The following is a 21,270-nucleotide window of genomic DNA, read 5'->3' on the forward strand; positions in this document are numbered from 1 at the left end:
TGGCGACGAGGGACAGAGAGCTCTAACAAACACTGGTTTAAATAATAAGGTGATTTATTATCCCCAAGTCCACAGTCAGGGAGGATTCCTGGATTGAGGACCCGGGTTCATTTAATCTCTCTGCACTGCTCTTGCCGTTTGGCCAGAATTGCAGTATAATTTGAAATTTAGAGTTGTGGTAACCCCAACTTTGTTCTTTCTCAAGACTGTTTTAGTTATTTGGAGTCTTCTGTGGTTCCATGCAAATTTTAGGATTGTGCCCTCTATCCCTACACTTTGAAGGGTTTTGATCAGGAAGGGATGCTGTACTTTGTCAAATGCTTTTTCAGCATCTATTGAGAGTATCATATGGTTCTTGTTCTTTCTTTTATTGATGTGTTGTATCACATTGACTGATTTGCGGATGTTGAACCAACCTTGCAGCCCTGGGATAAATCCCACTTGGTCGTGGTGAATAATCCTTTTAATGTACTGTTGAATCCTATTGGCTAGTATTTTGGTGAGAATTTTTGCATCTGTGTTCATCAAGGATATTGGTCTATAGCTCTCTTTTTTGATGGGATCCTTGTCTGGTTTTGGGATCAAGGTGATGCTGGCCTCATAAAATGATTTTGGGAGTTTTCCTTCCATTTCTATTTTTTGGAACAGTTTCAGGAGAATAGGAATTAGTTCTTCTTTAAATGTTTGGTAGAATTCCCCCGGGAAGCCATCTGGCCCTGGGCTTTTGTTTGTTTGGAGATTTTTAATGACTGTTTCAATCTCCTTACTGGTTATGGGTCTGTTCAGGCTTTCTATTTCTTCCTGGTTCAATTTTGGTAGTTTATATGTTTCTAGGAATGCATCCATTTCTTCCAGATTGTCAAATTTGTTGGCGTAGAGTTGCTCATAGTATGTTCTTATAATAGTTTGTATTTCTTTGGTGTTAGTTGTGATCTCTCCTCTTTCGTTCATGATTTTATTTATTTGGGTCCTTTCTCTTTTCTTTTTGATAAGTCTGGCCAAGGGTTTATCAATTTTATTAATTCTTTCAAAGAACCAGCTCCTAGTTTGGTTGATTTGTTCTATTGTTTTTTTGGTTTCTATTTCATTGATTTCTGCTCTGATCTTTAAGTGTAGGGATAGAGGGCACATACCTCAATATCATCAAAGCCATCTATGAAAAACCCACTGCAAATATCATTCTCAATGGAGAAAAACTGAAAGCTTTTCCACTAAGGTCAGGAACACGGCAGGGATGTCCATTATCACCACTGCTATTCAACATAGTACTAGAAGTCCTAGCCTCAGCAATCAGACAACAAAAGGAAATTAAAGGCATCCAAATCGGCAAAGAAGAAGTCAAATTATCACTCTTCGCAGATGATATGATACTCTATGTGGAAAACCCAAAAGACTCCACTCCAAAACTGCTAGAACTTATACAGGAATTCAGTAAAGTGTCAGGATATAAGATCAATGCACAGAAATCAGTTGCATTTCTCTACACCAACAACAAGACAGAAGAAAGAGAAATTAAGGAGTCAATCCCATTTACAATTGCACCCCAAACCATAAGATACCTAGGAATAAACCTAACCAAAGAGGCTAAGAATCTATATTCAGAAAACTATAAAGTACTCATGAAAGAAATTGAGGAAGACACAAAGAAATGGAAAAATGTTCCATGCTCCTGGATTGGAAGAATAAATATTGTGAAAATGTCTATGCTACCTAAAGCAATCTACACATTTAATGCAATTCCTATCAAAGTACCATCCATCTTTTTCAAAGAAATGGAACAAATAATTTTAAAATTTATATGGAACCAGAAAAGACCTCGAATAGCCAAAGGGATATTGAAAAAGAAAGCCAAAGTTGGTGGCATCACAATTCCGGACTTCAAGCTTTATTACAAAGCTGTCATCATCAAGACAGCATGGTACTGGCATAAAAACAGACACATAGACCAATGGAACAGAATAGAGAGCCCAGAAATAGACCCTCAACTCTATGGTCAACTAATCTTCGACAAAGCAGGAAAGAATGTCCAATGGAAAAAAGACAGCCTCTTTAATAAATGGTGTTGGGAAAATTGGACAGCCACGTGCAGAAAAATGAAATTGGACCATTTCCTTACACCACACACAAAAATAGATTCAAAATGGATTAAGGACCTCAATGTGAGAAAGGAATCCATCAAAATCCTTGAGGAGAACACAGGCAGCAACCTCTTCGACCTCAGCCACAGCAACATCTTCCTAGGAACATCGCCAAAGGCAAGGGAAGCAAGGGCAAAAATGAACTTTAGGGATTTCATCAAAATCAAAAGCTTTTGCACAGCAAAGGAAACAGTTAACAAAACCAAAAGACAACTGACAGAATGGGAGAAGATATTTGCAAACGACATATCAGATAAAGGACTAGTGTCCAAAATCTATAAAGAACTTAACAAACTCAACACCCAAAGAACAAATAATCCAATCAAGAAATGGGCAGAGGACATGAACAGACGTTTCTGCCAAGAAGACATCCAGATGGCCAACAGACACATGAAAAAGTGCTCCATATCACTCGGCATCAGGGAAATACAAATCAAAACCACAATGAGATATCACCTCACACCAGTCAGAATGGCTAAAATCAACAAGTCAGGAAATGACAGATGCTGGCGAGGATGCGGAGAAAGGGGAACCCTCCTACACTGTTGGTGGGAATGCAAGCTGGTGCAACCACTCTGGAAAACAGCATGGAGGTTCCTCAAAATGTTGAAAATAGAACTGCCCTATGACCCAGCAATTGCACTACTGGGAATTTACCCTAAAGATACAAACGTAGTGATCCAAAGGGGCACGTGCACCCGAATGTTTATAGCAGCAATGTCCATAATAGCCAAACTATGGAAAGAACCTAGATGTCCATCAACAGATGAATGGATAAAGAAGAAGTGGTATATATACACAATGGAATACTATGCAGCCATCAAAAGAAACGAAATCTTGCCATTTGCGACAACATGGATGGAACTAGAGCGTATCATGCTTAGCGAAATAAGTCAAGCGGAGAAAGACAACTATCATATGATCTCCCTGATATGAGGGAGTGGTGATGCAACATGGGGGCTTAAGTGGGTAGGAGAAGAATCCATGAAACAAGATGGGATAGGGAGGGAGAGAAACCATAAGTGACTCTGAATCTCACGAAACAAACTGTGGGTTGCTGGGGGGAGGGGGGTTGGGAGAAGGGGGGTAGGGTTATGGACATTGGGGAGGGTATGTGCTTTTGGGTAAATTGGAAGGGGAGATGAACAATGAGAGACTATGGACTCTGAAAAACAATCTGAGGGGTTTGAAGTGGCGGGGGGGTGGGAGGTTGGGGTACCAGGTGGTGGGTATTATAGAGGGCACGGCTTGCATGGAGCACTGGGTGTGGTGAAAAAATAATGAATACTGTTTTTCTGAAAATAAATAAATTGGAAAAAAAAATAAAAAAAAATTTTAGGATTGTTTGTTCTAGTTCTGTGAAAACTGCTGCTGTTATTTTGATAGGGGTTGCATTGAATCTGTAGATTGCTTTGAGTAGTGTAGACATTTTAACAATATTCTTCCAAGTCACGAGCACGGTATACCTTTCCATTTGTTTGTGTCATCTTCAATTTCTTTCATTAATGTGTGATAGTTTTCAGAGTACAGGTTTTTAAACCTCCTTGGTTAAATTTATTCCTAGGTATTTTATTATTTTTGATGTAGCTGTATATAGGATTGCTTTCTTAATTTTTCTCTTTTTTAGAGATTTAATTTATTTGAGAGAGTGAAAGCAAGAGACCAAGCACTAGCAGGGGGAGGGGCAGAGGGAGAGGGAGAGGCAGACTCTCCACTGAGCAGACCCCCAGATGTAGGGGTCAGTCCCAGGACCCCAAGATCATGACCTAAGCCGAAGGCGGACACTTAACTGACTGAGCCACCCAGGTGCCCCAGTAATTTCTCTTTCTGATCATTCATTATTAGTGTATGGAAATGCAACACATTACTATATATTAATTTTGTATACTGCAATTTTACTGAATTCATTTATTTTTTCTCATAGTTTTTTTGTTGGGAGACTTTAGGGTTGTCTATATGTGATATCATGTCATCCTCCAATTGTGATGGTTTTACTTCTTCCCTACCAATTTTATTTCTTTCCTTGTCTCATTGCTATAGATAGGACTTCCAGTATTGCATTGAATAAAAGTGGTGCAGGCAGACATCCTTGTCTTGTTCCTGATCTTAGAGGAAAAGCCTTCAGATTTTCACCATTGAGTATGATGTTTAACTGTGGGCTTTTCATATATGGCCCTTATTATGTTGAGGTATGTTCTCTCCATACTCACTTTGTTGGGAGTTTTTATCATGAACAGATGTTGCATTTTGCCAAATGCTTTTTCTGCATCTATTAAGATGATCATATGATTTGTATCCTTTGTTTTGTTAATGGGATGTATCTCATTGATTTGTTGATATTGAACTTACCCTTGTGTTCTTGGAATAATCCCACTTAACATAGTGAATGATCCTTCTTAATGTATTATTGAATTTGGCTTGCTAATACTTTGTTGAAGATTTTTGCATCTCTGTTCATCAGGGACCTTGGCCTATAATTTTGTTGTTGTTATTGTTGTTGTTTATAGTGTCTTTGTCCGGCTTTTGGAATCAGGGTAAGGCTGGTCTCATAGAATATATTTGGAAGCTTTCCTTCTTGTTTTTTGAAATAGTTTGAGTAAAATATGTATCAGCTTTTCTTTAAATGCTTGGTGGAGTTCACCTGTGAATCCGTTTGGTCTTGGACATTTGTTAGATTGTTTTATTATTATTATTATTACTGATTTTATTTTGGTATTAGTAATCAGTCTGTTCAGATTTTCTCTTTCTTCCTAATTTGGCCTTGGGAGATTAGGTTTCTAGGAATTTATCCATTTCTTCTAGGTTGTCCAACATGTTGGTATATACTTTAGTAGTGTTTTATAATTGGTATATACTTTAGTAGTATTTTATAATTCTTTGTATTTTTGTAGTGTCAGTTGTAACTCCCTTTCATTTCTGATTTTATTGATTTGATTGAGTCCTCTCTTTTTTCTTGATGAGTCTGGCCAAAGCTTTATCAGTTCTGTTTATTTTTTTTAAAAACACTCAGCTCTTAGTTTCATTGATCTTTTTAAATTGTTTTTAGGGTTCTATTTCATTTATTTATGCTCTGTTGTTTATTATTTCCTTCTTTCTAACTTTGGACTTTGTTCTTTTTCTAGTTCCTTTAGGTGTAAGGCTTGATTGTTCACGATTTTCTTGTTTGTTGAGATAGTCCTGTATCACTATAAGTTTTCCTCCTTAGAACTGTTTTTGCTGTATTCCATGAATTTTGGACTACTGTGTTTCCATATTCATTTATCTGCATGTATTTTTTTATTTTGTCTTTGATTTCTTCACTGACCCATTGGTTGTTTAGTAGCATGTTGTTTAGCCTGCCCATATTTGTGTTTTTTCTAGTTTTTTCCCCTTATAATTGATTTCTAATTTCAAGGTTTATGGTCCAAAAAGATGCTTGATAGGATTTCAGTCTTTTAAAATTTATTGTAATCTATGCTAGAGAATTTGTACTTGAAAATAATGTGTGTTCTGTTTTGGGATGGAATATTCTGTGTTTGCCTCTTATGTCCATCTAGTCTAATGTGTTCAAAGCCACTGTTTTCGGATTGATTTTCTATCTGTGTGATCTGTCAATTGACCCAGCTTTGTTAGTAAAGTCCCCCTTATTACTCTATTACTGTCAATTTCTTTGTGTCAATATTTGCTTTACATATTAGATGCTCCTATGTTGGTACTTAGATATTTATTATTGTTATATCCTCTTTTTGGATTGATCACTTTGTCACTATGTAACACGCTTCTTTGTCTCTCTTACAGTCTTTCTTTTAAAGATTATTTTGTCTAAGTATTGCTACCCAAGCTTTTTTTTTTTAAATTGCCTGTTTAATGACCAGTGTTGTACTAGGTTTATGAAGGTGAGGAGAAATTAGTAAAATAGGAAGTTAGATGTTTTCATTCACTCGAATTTACATGTTACTCTTAGGGTTAAAGAGTACCAGCATGTCTTTGTTTCCATTTGCTTGGAATATCTTTTTGTAATCCTTCACTTTTGGTCTGAATGTGTCTTTAGGTCAGATGTGAGTCCCTTGTAGGCAGCATATTAGGTGGTCTTATTTTGTTACCCGTTCAGTCACCCGATGTCTTTTGATTGGAGCATTTATACCATTTACGTTTAAAATAATTATTGATAGGTATGTAATTAACTGCCTTTTAAAAAGTTTTTGAATTAATTAACTTAATTTAGAGAGAGCATGTGGGCAGAGAGGGGAGGAAGAGGACAAGCAGACTGCATCCAGACTGTGAAGCCCAGCTTGGGGCTGGATCACATGACCTTGAGATCATGGCCAGAGCCCAAACCAAGAGTCAGTTGCCCAATGGAATGAGCCACCCAGGCACCCCTGTACTTACTGATATTCTAATTGCTTTCTGTTTCTGTAGTTCTTTTCTATTCCTTTCTTTTTTACTAGCTCCTTTCCTTGTAAAATGGTGACTTTCCTTAATGTTATGTTTGTATCATTTTCTCTTTAATTTTTTTGTGTACCTATTAGAGGGTTTTAGTCACTATGCAGTTCATATATAATGCCTTATGTATATAGCAGTCCATTTTAAGTTGATGGTCACTTAAGTTTGAACACATACAAGAGCATTAAATTTCTGCTCCTTCCATGTTTTATGCATATGATGTCTTATTTTACTCTTTTTATTTTTTGGATCCTTAACTAAAGTTTGTAAATATAGTTGGTTTTGGTGCCACTTGTCTTTTAAACATACTAGCTTTACCATATATTTGCCTTTTTTTTTTTTTTTTTAAGATTTTATTTATTTGGGGCACCTGGGTGGCTCAGTGGGTTAAGCCGCTGCCTTCAGCTCAGGTCATGATCTCAGGGTCCTGGGATCGAGTCCCGCATCAGGCTCTCTGCTCGGCAGGGAGCCTGCTTCCTCCTCTCTCTCTCTGCCTGCCTCTCCATCTACTTGTGATTTCTCTCTGTCAAATAAATAAATAAAATCTTTAAAAAAGAAAGACTTTATTTATTTATTTGACACACACACACACAGATCACAAGTAGGCAGAGAGGCGGGCTGAGAGAGAGGGGGAAGCAGGCAGAGAGCCTGATGCGGAGCTCGATCCCAGGACCCTGAGATCTTGACCTGAGCTGAAGGCAGAGGCTTAACCCACTGAGCCACCCAGGCACCCCCCATATGTTTGCTTTTATCAAGTGAATTTTTTTCTTTCATAATTTTTGTCTTCTCGTTATGGATTTTTCTTTTCTGTTTAAAGAAGTCCCTTTAACATTTCTCGTGAGGCTGGTTTGGTGGTGATTAACTTCTTTGACTGTTATTTGTATGAGAAACTATCTTCTTTAATTCTGAATGATAACCTTGCTGGGTAGGATATTCTTGGTTACAGGTTTTTTCCTTTCAGCACTTTGAATATATCTTGTTGCTCTTTTCTGGCCTGTAAAGTTTCTGCTAAAAAATCGGTGGATAATATTATGGGGTGTCCCTTGTAAATAACTATTTGCTTTATCCTTCTGCTTTTAAGATTCTCCCTTTATCTTTGTTTTTTGACATTTTAATTATTCTTGTGATGTAGACCTCTTTGGGTTCATGTTATTTGGGGATATTTGTGTTTCCTGGACTTGAACGTCTGATTCCTTCCCCAGATTAGGAGAATTTTCACCTAGTCTTTCTTCAAATAAGTTTTCTGCCCCCTTCTCCCATTCTTCTCCTTCTGGGACCCCTATAATATGTATGTTAGCATACTTGATATTATCCAGAGGTCCCTTAATCTGTCCTTTTTAAAAAAATTTATTATTTTTTAGAGCGAGAGAGCATGTGAGCATGTAAGCAGAGGTTGGGGAGTGAATCTTAAGCAGGCTCCATGCCAACTATGGAGCCTGATGCAGGACTTGATCTCATGACCCTGAGATCATGACCTGAGCTGAAATCAAGAGCTGGATGCTTAACCAACTGAGCCACCCAGGTGCCCTGTCCTTTTTTAAAATTCTTTTTTCTTTTTGCTTGGATTATTTCCATTACCAGAGCTTTTAGTTTGGATGATAGCCATATGAGGTTGTACTCTTAGCCTTGATGGCAATATCTAAAAGTGTTGTGTGCACAGTTTCTCAAACACAGGTCTCAAACTCACACCATGGAACACTCTTTTTTTTTTTTTTTAAAGCTTTTTTATTTCAGAGAGACAGAGAGAGGGAAAACCAGGGGAGAGGAACAGAACGAGAGGGAGAAGTGGACTCCCTGCCAAGCAGCAGGGTGCCTGACAATGGGCTTGATCCCAAGACCCTGAGAACACGAGCTGAACTGAAGGCCTGCGCTTAACTGACTGAACCACCCAGGTGCCTTTAGAGCACTCTTTTCAAAGAACAACTAGCAGCACTTTAAGGGACACTAGTGACCCAGAGATCTGTGTTGAATAGAAATGCAGGGGCATGTTGGAGCCATGCATATGGCTGAGACTGTAAGAGCGAGAGTACAGAATGAGAAAAACAGAGGGTTCTTGCTACCACAAAAGAGATGCGATTTTTGAAGCAGACAAAGGTAGCTTAGAACCACTGGATGAAAACCAAGAGAATGTGGAGTCTCAGAGATCAAGTGGTCAGTAAGGCAAAAAAGAACTTTAGCAATATGTTTGTTGTTGGTGATTATCTTTAGCAATATGTTTGTCGTTGGTGATTCTTGTAAGAGGCGTCTCAGTGGGCTGGGAGGGGCAGCTGGTTGCTACAATGAATACAGGAATTGAGTGTATCATTTTCTTGAATTTTAGATATTGAAGTTGCCCAAGATGATGGTACGATTAAGTGTGTCAAAATGTTGAGCTACTCTGAGAGATAAGACCAGGAAGGTGGTAGATAAGGACCGTAAGAAGAAGTGGGATTGATGTGCACAGATGGGAAAAACATTAGGATTTTCTTTCTCTCTCTCTCTCTGTGTGTGTGTGTGTGTGTGCACGCACATGTCTAAGTTTCTTGTCATGTATACTTTCCTGAGTCACTGGGATGACTCTTCATGAGTTTTAAATAGAATGAATGGGCATTTTCCCAAGAATACTCAGGGGCATCAGGTACATTTCTAGTGTGAGATATTTTGCAATGTCTATGCCTCATCTGAAAAAGTAAATATCATTCTTAGGATCTTTTCTTTAAACCAGTGGGACATGTACTTCACTTGAAAGGTTAAACTTTATCCCCAACAAAGGAAAGTAAAAGAGTCATATAGGAGGTCAGCGGTAAACTGTCTTAACTACATTTTGGAAGACTGCATGCTGTTTAATGTGAACAGAAAACATTTTAGGGACGGATAGCACTTGCAGAATGTAATAAATTTTGAAGTTTATTTTATCTCTAACCTAAACTGTTAATCCTCACAACAGCAAGTGAGGTTTTTTTCTTGTTTTTTTTTTGCTTCTATCCTTCCCATGATACAATCACAGATATGAAATATAATTAGGTGACAGTAAATTTTATTAGGCAAAACTTTTTAAGAGTGGAAGGGAACTTTAATAACATTGCTAGGGGTTACCTGTGTGACTTAGTTGGTTAATGGCCTTACTCTTGATCTTGGCTTAGGTCATGATCTCAGGTTAGAGAGACCGATCCCTAAGTCAGTCTCTGCACTCAGCATGGAGCCTGCTTAAGATTCTCTCCTTCGCCTTTTGCCCTTCCCCTACTTTCTCTCTCTCTCTCTCTCTTTCTCTCTCAAATAAATTAATCTTTTTAAAAATACTGCTAGGACAACTGCATACAGTGGGACTGTTCTGGGCAAATGGGGACAAATAATCACCAAACATGATGACACTGGTTTTAGCAAATGAAACAGGGCCAATAACAGAAGACTCTTACTCAGTTACAAAGTAAGGGCCTCTTGGGGCCTCTCAGATCCCCTTTTCTCATAGTTTGGAACAAGCTTTCGGCCAGACAGGCTTGGGTACAAACCCCCGCTCTTGCTTCCTGACCTCCTGACCTTGTGCAAGATACTCAACCCCTCTGACTCTGTTTTCTCACTTCCTTTTATGCATGTCACATGATCATGCACCTAGAACGGCCAGCCCTGTCCAAATGTAGTAAAACTCTTGGTGCTTTTGTCTTTCCTCCCTCTCCCACATTTTTCAATAGTTAATGGAGAAATAGCTTTGCTTATTACCTACAGGTAATTGGTGGTTTTAGGGAGAGTATATGTATAGTTTTCATGGGACATTTTACTGACATAGACTAACAACCATGCAACACTAGAGCTAGAAAGGATTTGGTCCATTTTGTACATAACAGGTCCAAGACCTAGATAACTAACTCACATGTCTAAGGACATACAGAGGTCTGGATCAGCTGGGAACTGAATCCAGGTCCCCAGAATTCCAGGCCATTGTTCCTCTCACTCTGCCCTAGTTCCCGTAAGTGGAGTGATGGCCAGTTCCCTTCTTCTCTCCCACTCTTCCTTCAAGCTTCTTGTCCGTGCCCTCAGTTTGAGAAGAAATAAGGCACACCTTGCAGAGCCAGTACGGCTATGCCGATGAACATAAGTTGATTAATTGAAAGTTAGCTCACCTCTAGGATGAGGACGATTCTGGTTATTAGGCAACAAATCTGCCACCTCTATAAGGACCTGTCAGTCTCGAGTGTGCGTAAGCAGTGGTGGTCAGCCCTCTCAGATTTAGTGTTCCCACTGAATCAACAAAGATTTTGTAATGTTCTCCCTACACAAAGATGTAATGTCACGATCCTGAGATGAAACTCTGAGAAAACAGAGTCAATTTACACATAACTTTAAAAGTCAAATCAGCGCTTTCACTGTAATATTAGGAAACATTAGAAGTAATTTATAATAAAATAGTAAGTCTTTCTAACGGTTTTTCTGAAATCTAACTCAATGGGAGGCAGAATGGAGTGGAATGCTGGTTCCTATGTGAAAGCAGTGGTGAGATGTGGGCATCAAGGGCACCACTCAGAGACCAGAGAATATTTGCTGCTACGTCAGCATCCTGGATGCCAGTGATGTGATACCCTGAACAGATCAACAATGCTTGGCAAAAAACTCGCTTCAGTTTACCTAGTGGTAGTATGCTTAAAAAATTCAAAATTTGTTTATCATACCCAGATGCCTTAAGCTTAAGTGTAAAATAGAGACAGGTTATATTTTCAGATCATTATCTAAGTAAGTTTTTGCTAGATGGGTACTATTTGATAAGACATCTGAAGTTATGTGGGATGCAAAATAAGTGATTCATTTTGTGGGACCATCTTGCACACTGTAGGATGTCTGGCATCCCTGACCCGCACCTACTAAATGATGCTGGCCCCTCTAATCATTGGACTTCCAAAAACAGCCCTGATGGGTTTTTTTTTTTTTAAAGATTTTATTTATTTATTTGATAGACAGAGATCACAAACAGGCAGAGAGAGAGGAAGGGAAGCAGGCTCCCTGCCGAGCAGAGAGCCCAATGCGGGGCTCGATCCCAGAACCCTGGGATCATGACCTGAGCCGAAGGCAGAGGCTTTAGCCCACTGAGCCACCCAGGCGCCCTGCCTCGATGGTTTTTTAAGCACCCACCTTCCTGACAAAGGGCAGTGCCACTTTCTGTGTATCCTAGCACTGCATAGTTTCAAGGCATTCTGTAGTTGGGAATCAGCACAGGGTGACCTGGGGTGCCTTACAGGGAGCAAGAATGGTGGTTCCCAGTGGCGCCATTTCCCAAAGCTTCCCACACCGAGAAAGGTATGTTGCTCACAGGGTGAGGGTCAGGAAGCCAACGGTGGTGGGGGCGGGGGAGAAGGGGGTGAGGAGTCGGGCTGCGGGAGTATCTCCTGCAAAGCGAGCCAGTTCTTTCGGCCAACGATAGTAATGACATTGGGAGACTCTAAATAGATTTGTTCCCAAGTGGGCTTAAAGTTACCCCAAGTAATCCAAACTCCAAAATCGTTGGTGTAGATAAATGCAAATGACAGGTGACCCATTACTTTATTCTATTGCCATATTGCCTCTACAGTGCTTTCTAACATTTTTCTTTCTATACGCTTTTGAGCCCTTGTGCAAACCCATGACTTACTTAGGATTTAGTGTTATCTTCATTTAAGGAGGTTTAGTTTGGTGACGATTGATAATGCATTGGTTCATCCACAAAAATCATCACACCCAGGCAAACCAGATAAAGACCATGAACCAGTCTCTTTTGCTGTTTTGTACGCACGCAAGCTGCTGGTGTTCTTGCCTGTAGTACTTGGTTTCTGTCCTATGTCCAGTTAATAGAGGGGCTGATTTCTGAATGGAAATGTGTGCAATACTTATTCCATTTTTACCTGCCACCAATTTTGCTGTATACTTAAAAGGTCTCTGTATTTTCCCTTCGGCACTGAGATGCTGTCACTGAGAATGTTCTTCATTGTCAGAGTCCTGCTGAGTAGGTTCTTTTGTGGTGCATGGCTTATCTTTAGGGAGTGCCATCACATTGGCATTGTATGAATCATTGCTGGATGGAATAGGCAGTGTGCAGCCTGACCAGCTGTACATGGCAGGCACATTACCTGTCTATCATCAGTGGCTGGTCCTTTCCGTCAGCATCTTGGAATTCTTGCTATTTCACTTCATGGAGTATTTCTTCAAATTGAATAATGACAATAATGGCATTAGAACATAGTTATGTTATCATACTAATATATAATTATAATAGTTAACTTTTATGGACTGTTTCCTATATGTTTACAGCTTTTCCTTAATTTTAATTAGGGCTATATAATTATATAAATTTGAAAGCTATTTCCTTTTCCTATATTACTGTCATTTCACCTCGAAAAATTTTGTCAGCCATTGAGCATTGTGAATATATTCAGGCATCTTCTCATATATGGAAGAAGTAAAAATAATTTTAATAAACCAGTGTAGGTAAGTTTTACTAATTTAGCATTTCTGATCTCTTTAGATATTCTTGTTATAATTCACCAGAAGAGGTGTTTGGGAAAATTCAAGCATCTATCATAAAAAGAAAACTGAGAAAGTATGGATAACCAATGTAATGAAATTCTCCTTGTACTCTATAATAGTGGACTTGTTAGAAAACTGACCTATATATTGATGAAATGATGTTGCTTGATAGCAGATCAAATTAGCCTAATGATTTTTGGCAAGATAGTAACATCTAATTTATATAGCGTTTTTGCCATAGATAATACTTACATTCATAACTTCATTTAATCCTTTTGCTAGCCTTATGAGGTTATTCTTGTGTTCTAGAGAAGCAACCCGAGTTCTAAGAATATTAGCTCTTAAAAAAATTATTTTATATAAAAAATAGTGAGTGAGCATGGGGAGAGGGAGCAGAAGGAGAGGGAGATTCTCCAAGCAGACTTGCACAAAGCGCAGAGCCTGATGTGGGTAGGGCCCATTCTCATTACCCTGTGACCACAACCCAAGCCAAAACTAAGAGTCTTACTTATAAAACTTTAGTTATTAAGTAACTTCACTTAAAAGTTTTATTCTTACTATGCAGCCATCAAAAGAAATGAAATCTTGCCATTTGCGACGACATGGATGGAACTAGAAGGTATTATGCTTAGCGAAATAAGTCAGTTGGAGAAAGACAACTATCGAATGATCTCCCTAATATGAGGAAGTGGAGATGCAGCTTGGGGGGTTTGGTGGGTAGGAAAAGAAAAAATGGAAGAAGATGGGATCAGGAGGGAGATAAACCATAAAAGACTCAATCTCACAAAACAGACTGAGGGTTGCTGAGGGCAGGGGGGGCTTGGGAGAGGGTGGTGGGGATATGGTCATTGGGGAAGGTATGTGCTATGGTGAGTGCTGTGAAATGTGTAAACCTGGCGATTCACAGGCCTGTATGCCTGGGGCTAATAATACATTATATGTTTATTAAAAATTAAAAAATTAATAAAATTAAAAAAATTGTTTTAAAGGTTTATTCTTGGGGCACCTGTGAGACACAGTCAGCTAAACATCCAACTCTTGGTTTACGTCACTCCAAAAGGATAATGAAACCTATTTAAGCAGTCACTCCCCAGTCCGCACTTCCCTCAGGTCCTGGCAGCCACCAGTGTGCTTTCTGTCTTTATGGACTAACCTGTTCTGGATATTTCAGATAAATGCAATCCTACATTATGTTACCTTTTGTGTCTGTCTACTTTCACTTAGCGTACATTTTTTGAGACTTGTCCACATAGCATGTATTCCTACTTCATTGCCTTTTATGGCTGAATGATATTCCATTGTATGGATAAACCATATTTTGTCTATGCAACCACTGATGGGACATTTGGATTGTTTCCACCTTTTGATTACTGGAATAGTGCTGCTGTGCACATCTGTTTACATGTATTGGCCTGAACACTTGCTTTCAACTCTTTGGAGCATATGCTTGGGAGTGGAATTGCTGGTAATTCTGTTTCACTTTTTGAGGAACTGCCGAACTGTTTTCCATGGAGGCTGAACCATTTGTAAACTCCCCATCACTATGAGAGTTCTGATTTCTCCACATCCTTATCAACACTTGCATTTTCAGGTTTAAAAAGTAAATAATTGCTATCCTAGTGGGTATAAAGTACTATATTTGGTTTTGAGTTACATTTCCCTAATGACTAAGGATGTTGAGCATTTTTTCATGTGCTTGTTGGAACTTGTGTATGGCTTAGGTGTTTTATGGCATTTTTCATATATGTTGCTCAATGTTATATACTAGAACTATGAAGAAAATGTTGAATTTTGAAAGATAAAACCAGTAATTCACTTCTGCACATCTTTTTCCCCTCTTGTTTTATTGAGGTAGAATTGAAATATAGAATTAAATCTCTATATAAGCTTAAAGTGTACAGCGTAATGGCTTGATTTACATATACTGTGAAATGATTACCACAGTAAGTTTAGTTAGCATCTGTTGTCTCTTATAAATGCAGTTTTTAAAAAACCAATTTTCCTTGTGTTGAGAGCTTTCAGGATCTATTATCTCAATAACTTTCGTGTGTCTCATATAGTAGTGTTAACTATAGTCATCATGTTTTACATTATATTCCTAGTACTTATTTATCCTGTAACTGGAAGTTTGCACCTTTTAATCCCTTTCTTCCAGTTCCCCCCATCCACTGACTTTGGTAACCACAAATCTGATTTTTTTCCCCAGGTTTCTTTTTTTAAATTCAGTTGCTGAGAATATAAGTGACCATCATTTCATGTGCCTGTTGGTCTTTTGTCATTTGGAAAAACGTTTGTTCAGGGTTTTAGCCCACTTATAATTGGATTATTATTTTCTGGGTTTTTTTGCTATTTAGTTGTAGGATTTCTTTATATGCTTATATATTAACCCCTTATCAGATACACAGTTGGCAAATATTTTTTTCCCATTCTGTAGGTTGTCTTCTCAGTTTGTTGATTGTGCTCTTTGCTGGGAAGAACTTTTTAGTGTGACAGTCCTGTTGACCTTTTATTTTGTTGCTTGTAACTAGGTGTCATATCTGGAAAATCATTGCCAAGACCCATATTAAGGAGCTTATTTCCCATGTTTTCTTCTAGGAGTTTTGTGGTTTCATGTCTCATGTTTGTCTTTAATCCATTTTGAGTTAATTTTTGTGGTGGTATAAGAACAGTGTCTAGCTTCTTTCTTTTACATGTGAATAGCCAATTTTCCCAGCACCATTTTATTGGAGAGACTATCTTTTCTCCATTGAGTATTCTTGGCTCCAATGTCAAATATTACTTGACCAGATATGCTTGGGTTTATTTCTTGGCTCTCAGTTGTGTTCCATAGTACTTTTGTCCGTTTTATGCCAGTACCAGATTATTTTGATTACTGTATGTTATTAAAATCAGGAAGTATGATTGTTCTTCTCTCTCAGGATTGTTTCAGCTCTTTGACATCTTTTGTGGTTTCATATTCATTTTAGGATTGTTTTCTCTTCTTCCATTAAAAAAAATGCCATTGGAGGGGCTCCTGGGTGGCTCAGTTGTTTAAGCCTCTGCCTTCAGCTCAGGTCATGATTTCAGGGTCCTGGGATCGAACCCTGAGTCAGGCTGTCTGCTCAGTGGGGAGTCTGCTTCTCCCTTGTGCTCTCCTCTGTGCCCTCACTCTCTCCCTCAAAGATCTTTAAAAAAAAAAAAAATGCCATTGGAAGCTTGATAGGTATTGCACTGAATCTGTAGATAGCTTTTGGTAGTATTGACATTTTATTTTATTAAATTTTATTTATTTGACAGATCACAGGTAGGCAGAGGGGCAGGCAGAGAGAGTGGGGGAAGCAGGCTCCCCACTGAGCAGAGAGCCTGATGCGGGGCGGTAGTATTGACATTTTAACACTATTAATTCTTCTGATCCATTAACTTGTGATAGCTTTCCATTTATTTATGTCCTCTCAATTTCTTTAATCAGTATCTTAATTTTCAGAATAGAGATCTTTTACTGGCTAAGTTTTTTATGGTTTTTAAGATTTTATTTATTTGACAGAGCACAAGCAGGGGGATGGGCAGCAGGCAGAGGGAGAAGCAGGCTCCCTGCTGAGCAAGGAGCCTGATGCAGGAATCTATCCTAGGACTCTGGGATCATGACCTGAGCCAAAGGTAGCTGTGTAACTGACTGAGGCACCCAGGGCACCCCAGTATTTTATTGTTTTTGATGCTTTTATAAATGGGATTATTTTATTTCTTTTTCAGGTTACTGAGTGTATAGAAATGCTACTGATTTTTGTGTTTTTAATTTTATATCCTGCAACTTTACTGAATTCTTTGATTGAACCTAAGTTTTCTAATTGGGTCTTTAGGATTTTCTGTTTATAAAATCATGTTATCTATAAATAGAGACAGGTTTATTTCTTCCTTTCCAATTCTGATGCCTTTTATTTTTCTTGACTGCTTTGGCAAGAACTTCCAGTATTATATTAAATAGGAGTGGTGAGAGTGGGCACATTTGTCTGTTCCTGATCTTAGAGGAAAAGCATTCAACATTTCATCATTGAGGATGATGTTAGCTGTAGGGTTATCATACATGAACTTTATTGTGTTGAGGTACATTCCTTCAATACTTAATTTGTTAAGAGTTTTTTTTATCATACATGGATGTTGAATTTCTGTCAAATGCTTTTTGGCAGTTATTAAAGTGATCATAGGATTTCTTTTTTCATTCTATTAATGTAATATATCACTGATTGATTTTCATCCCAGGTTGAACCATTTTTATATCCCAAGTGTAGCTCCCAGTTGATCAGGGTGAATGATCCTTTTAATGTGCTGCTGGATTTGGTTTGCTATTATTTTACAAAGAATTTTTGGTCAGGTATGTTAGTCTGTAGTTTGTTGGTAGTGTCCTTTTCTGACTTTGTTATCAGGGGAATGCCAGCTTTATAAAAGGAAACATTACAGCTCATACCACAGAAATACAAGGGATCATATGAGACTTTTGTGTCTCATGTAAGAATAGTTACCCCTGCTTTCTTTTTGTCACTGTTTGCTTGAAATATCTTTTTCTTTCCTTTCACTCTCAGTCTGTGTGTGTCATTAATGATAAAGTGAGCCTCCTATCAGTAGTATATTGTTGATTTTTTTAATCCACTTAGCCATTCTACATCTTTTGATTGGATAATTTAATCTGTTTATGTTTAAAGTAATTATATATATATATATTTTTTTTTTTTAAAAAAAGACACATTTATTCAGCGTCATGATCAGACTATTACATTTAGCAATCAACAGCATGGGTGCAAAAAAAAAAAATCTACATTAAAACCCTTTGTTGGAATGCTTTACACTTTCCACAGAACAGAAACTAAAATAACCTGTTATACAATTAGTCACAAATACAGTCCTCGAGTTTTTTTGCCCATACACATGAGTATTGTCTAAAACATGTCTTCTTTGTAGCAGCTAGGCCCTGCCACCACTGTGCTTGGCTGAGTTCACAAATCTGTTGTAACCTGTAGCTTCCCTGTCACTTCTCTGGCTCTCCTCTCCTGCTAAGCTTTGTTTCCTGGCAGTAATTAAAACCTTCTGCCACTGCCATAGCTGCTGCTGCTGCTGGAACCACCATAGCCACCTTGGTTTCGTGGTTTGGCGAAGTATTGGCCTCCACCACCATAAGGGCCAGAGCTTCTGCCTCCAAAATTGCCTCCTTTCATGGGTCCAAAATTTGAGGATTGATTGTTGTAATTGCCAAAATCATTATAGCTTCCGCCACCTCCAAAGTTGCTTCCATCATTACCAAATCCGTTATAGCCATCCCTACTGCCACCATATCCACCACCACCTCAACTGCCACCAAAGCCACCTCGACCACTGAAGTTTCCTCCGCGACCAAAGTTGTCATTCCCACCAAAACCACCTCCACGACCACCACCAAAGTTTCCAGAACCACTTCGACCTCTTTGGCTGGATGAAGCACTAGCCATCTCTTGCTTAGAGAGCGCTTTCCTTACTTCACAGTTGTGGCCATTCACAGTATGGTATTTTTGAATGACAATCTTGTCTACAGAATCATGGTCATCAAATGTTACAAAAGCAAAACCCCTCTTTTTGCCACTGCCTCGGTCAGTCATGATCTCAATCACTTCGATTTTCCCATACTGTTCGAAATAATCTCTTAGATGATGTTCTTCAGTGTCTTCTTTAATGCCACCAACAAAAATCTTTTTCACAGTTAAGTGGGCACCAGGTCTTTGAGAATCTTCTCTTGAGACAGCCCTCTTTGGTTCCACAACTCTTCCATCCACCTTGTGTGGCCTTGCATTCATGGCTGCATCCACCTCCTCCACAGTGGCATATGTGACAAACCCAAAGCCTCTGGAGCGCTTGGTGTTCGGATCTCTCATTACCACACAGTCCGTAGGTGTTCCCCATTGCTCAAAATGGCTCCTCAGACTCTCATCGGTTGTTTCAAAGCTCAGACCTCCGATGAAGAGCTTCCGCAGCTGTTCAGGCTCTTTGGGAGACTCTGACTTAGATATGACGGCGGTGGGAGGGGAGACTTTAACGATGCTTACTGGGCGGCGTCCACGGGCAGAAAGGGAAGTAATTATATTTGTTAAGTGAGGGCTTACTATTGCCATTTTGTTCATTGTTCCTTGTTTCTTATCCTGCTTTTTTTTTAATGTTTTGGTGTCTTGTGGTATCAGTAGGCTTTGACTTCTTTATCATGTTCTTTTGTGTGATTATTATACGTTTTTCCCTTGTGGTTACCATGAAGCTTATGTAAAATATCTTGTTTTTTTAAAGATGTATTTATTTTAGAGGAAGATTATGTGTGTATATGTGAGTAGGGGGAGGAGCAGAGAGAGAGAATCCTGAAGGAGACTCCCCACTGAACACAGATCCCAGTGTGGGGCTGGATCCCAGGACTGAGATCATAACCTGAGCTGAAATCAAGAGTTGGCCACTTAACTGACTGAGCCACCCAGGTGCCACACTTAAATAAATATATCTTAAAATTATAACACCCTATTTAAAAATAATAACAACTTTGATAGAATTCCTAAACTTTACACTTTGACTTCTGCTCTCCCTCACATTTTAGATTATTGTTATAATTTACATATTTTTATATTGTGTAAGAACAGATTATTTTAGTTATGGCTATTTTCACTGTTTTTTAACCATTTATTTATTTATTTATTTATTTGACAGAGAGAAATCACCAGTAGGCAGAGAGGCAGGCAGAGAGAGAGAGGAGGAAGCAGGGACTCAATCTCAGGACTCAGATCATGACCTGAGCCGAAGGCAGTGGCTTAATCCACTGAGCCACCCAGGCGCCCTGTTTTTTAACTTTCAAACTAAAGTTGTAAGTGAATTATGATCCAACTTTACCATACCACACAATCCAACTTTGACTGTGTTTTATCATTACCAGTAAGTTTTACACTGCCTTTTAAATTTTTTTTTTTGCCTTTTAAATTTTTATGTTAATTAGTATTCTTTTATTTCCAGCAAGAGTTCCCATTAGCATTTCTTTTAAGGCAGCTCTAATGGTGATGAGTTTCCTCAGCTTTTGTTCATTTGGGAAAGTTTTTATAACTTCTTCATTTCTGAAGGACAGCTTCACTGGATATAGCATTTTTGATTAACAGGTTTGTTTATTTGTTTTAGGTAGCGTGAATATGTCATCCCATTCTCTCCTGGCCTGAAGGGTAGCTGTTGAAAATCCACCAATAGTGTCATTGGATTTCCCTTGTATATAAATAACTTCTCTCTTGTCTCTTGCTGCTGTTATAATTCTTTGTGTTTTACATCTGGCAATTCAGTTATGTAAGTGGGTGTTGGCCTATTCAGGGGGTCCTATTTGGGGTTCAGATCAGGTCAGCCTATTTGGGGGTCCTCAGGGTGTCCTGGGACTGGATCTCTATTTCTCTCCAGGTTGGGGAAGTTTTCCACCATTGTTGCTTTTACCTCCTTGGTTAAGTTTACTTAGAGGTATTTTATTTATTTTGGTGCAACTGAAAATGGTATTTAGTACACTTAGTAAATGGAATTGTGTTCTTTCTGCTGTTTCATTATTAGTGAATAGCAACAACTTCTATTTCATTTTTAGTGAGCAACAGCAATACCTATGTATTAATGTTGTACCCTGCAACTTTACTGAATTAATATATGCTGTTTTTGGTAGAGGCTTTAGGGTTTTCTGTGGATCGTGTCATGTCATCTGTAAGTAGTGAAAGTTTTTCTTCCTTGCATTTTATTTCTTTTTCTTGTCTGATTGCTATAGTTAAGATTTCCAGCATTATATTGAATAAAAGTGTTGAGAGTGGACATCTTTCTCTATCTAGTTCCTGATTTTAGAGTAAATGCTCTTTTTTTCATCATTGTGAGTATAATGTTAGCTATGGGTATTCATATATGGCTTTTACTATGTTAAGGTATGGTCCTTGAAACCCTACTTTGTTGAGAGTTTTTAATCATGAGTGGTATTGTACATTGTCAAATGATTTTTCTGCATCTATTGAGATATGATTTTTATCCTTCATTTTCTTAAAGTGGTATTTCCTATTGATTTGTGAATACTGAATAAATCTTCATAATAAATCCCACTTGGTTGTTGTGAATGATCTTTTTAATGTATTATTAAATATGGTTTACTAATATTTTGTTGAGGATTTTTGGGTCTGTATTCTTCAGGGAAATTGGCCTATGGTTCTGTTGGTGTTGTTTTCTTGCTTTGTTTTTTTTTTTTGTACTGTCTGTCTGT

At 38.4% G+C, this 21,270-nt stretch overlaps 1 protein-coding gene and 1 pseudogene across 3 annotated transcripts in view; one reads left to right on the top strand and one right to left on the bottom strand.

Moving 5' to 3' along the window:
- The window catches only part of FRMD3 (FERM domain containing 3), a 318,301-nt gene that overhangs the window by 283,785 nt on the left and 13,246 nt on the right, over positions 1 to 21,270 (top strand). The window lies entirely within an intron of this gene.
- On the bottom strand, positions 18,063 to 19,054 carry LOC122917659 (annotated as a pseudogene).

Source organism: Neovison vison, chromosome 9 (genome assembly GCF_020171115.1).
Source record: "Neovison vison isolate M4711 chromosome 9, ASM_NN_V1, whole genome shotgun sequence".
In the NCBI taxonomy this organism is placed as follows: Eukaryota; Metazoa; Chordata; class Mammalia; order Carnivora; family Mustelidae; genus Neogale; species Neogale vison.